Source organism: Penaeus monodon, chromosome 23, assembly GCF_015228065.2.
Source record: "Penaeus monodon isolate SGIC_2016 chromosome 23, NSTDA_Pmon_1, whole genome shotgun sequence".
NCBI classification, from domain to species: Eukaryota; Metazoa; Arthropoda; class Malacostraca; order Decapoda; family Penaeidae; genus Penaeus; species Penaeus monodon.
The window spans coordinates 38,560,292-38,561,575 of record NC_051408.1 but is presented as its reverse complement, the minus strand read 5'-3'; the positions used below and the strand labels follow the sequence as shown (position 1 = coordinate 38,561,575).

The window sequence follows — 1,284 nt, the reverse complement described above, 5'->3', positions numbered from 1 at the left end:
TGCTTTATGTCGATTTGAGTGCTATAGAATATTCAACGATGAAGTGGATCGGTTTGACTTTCTTGATGTAAGTTGGATTAATCATTTTGTCTTTCTTGTAATTTGGTTTAATCGTTTTGAGTTTCTGTAAGTAGGATTAATGTACTGCGTTTACTATTGTGATTTTGTTTTAACAACTCTTGTTGTGATTGTTAGTACTTTGCTTTTGTTGATTCTTCCGTGTGGTGTATATATAGCAGTGTTTGTGTTAGTGCGATCTTTCTATTGTTCATGAATATAATTAGTACAGGAAATCTTATATATGTCTACATTTTATACTTTTGTGTAATGCTCTCTGTATACACATGTATTTTACTCGTTGATTTTAGTCATTATTAATCATTTTTTTTATCAATAGGCTGTCATCCTTGATGGTGGCAACAGAAGCGCGACCCCAAGCCAGATTCCCGCCTCACTGTACGTCATAATCCCCTGTCTCCTTTCCTTAGATTGATGTTTAATTTTTGATACAATCACCATAATGCATCCACTAAGCCTTTGTCACTTCTGCCGCTCTATTTTGTTTTGTTTTCTTCCTTTAGTTCCTACAAGCGGGCCTTCCATCCCTCCATGCAACTGTACGTTCCTACCGTGTCCTTGTTATCCTCCTAGACCCATCGACTTCTTAAGGGCCAAGCGACAAGTGTGAAGAGGACTCCGGAGGGCCCTGCGACAAGTGTGAAGAGGACTCCGGAGGGCCCTGCGACAAGTGTGAAGAGGACTCCGGAGGGCCCTGCGACAAGTGTGAAGAGGACTCCGGAGGGCCCTGAGAATCTTTGGGATGCTTTTTCTCGGACTCTCTTAAGTGTTTTTCTTCAGGTTTTTGGACTGCCTGCGTAAATTAGGTTTTCCCTTTATCTGTAAAAGTTTTCTCAGGCGTTCTATTCGCGTCTTCTACAAGTTCTTAAGATTTCTTTATCGTTATTGCAAGTTATCAAGTCTTGTCTTCATGTAAACAAAAGTTATCAAGGGTCCATTTGTGCCCGTAGAAATAATTTTTTGTTTCTTTATACTAAATATAAGAGCCTCATTAGTGTCTGTACGAATCTTTTCAATAAACAAGCCATTGTATTTTAAAACCTCAATTCATTACAAGATTCCTTTATCATCAGTCGTATTTTATGCATTCACAAGACAGAAGAAGGAATTAACCCGCTTTACTGTCTTCAAATAAATATTATCAGTCAATTCCTTATTTATTTACATGTTATTGTGTATATCTATTTCGTATTTTCTCTTGAGAGT

At 37.7% G+C, this 1,284-nt stretch overlaps 1 long non-coding RNA gene across 1 annotated transcript; it reads left to right on the top strand.

The window, feature by feature from the left end:
* LOC119588025 lies at positions 1–983 on the top strand. The gene is made up of 3 exons (XR_005230057.1): positions 1–67; positions 398–456; positions 582–983. It is a non-coding gene; the product is annotated as an uncharacterized LOC119588025 (long non-coding RNA).
* The last annotated feature ends 301 nt before the right edge of the window (positions 984–1,284 follow it).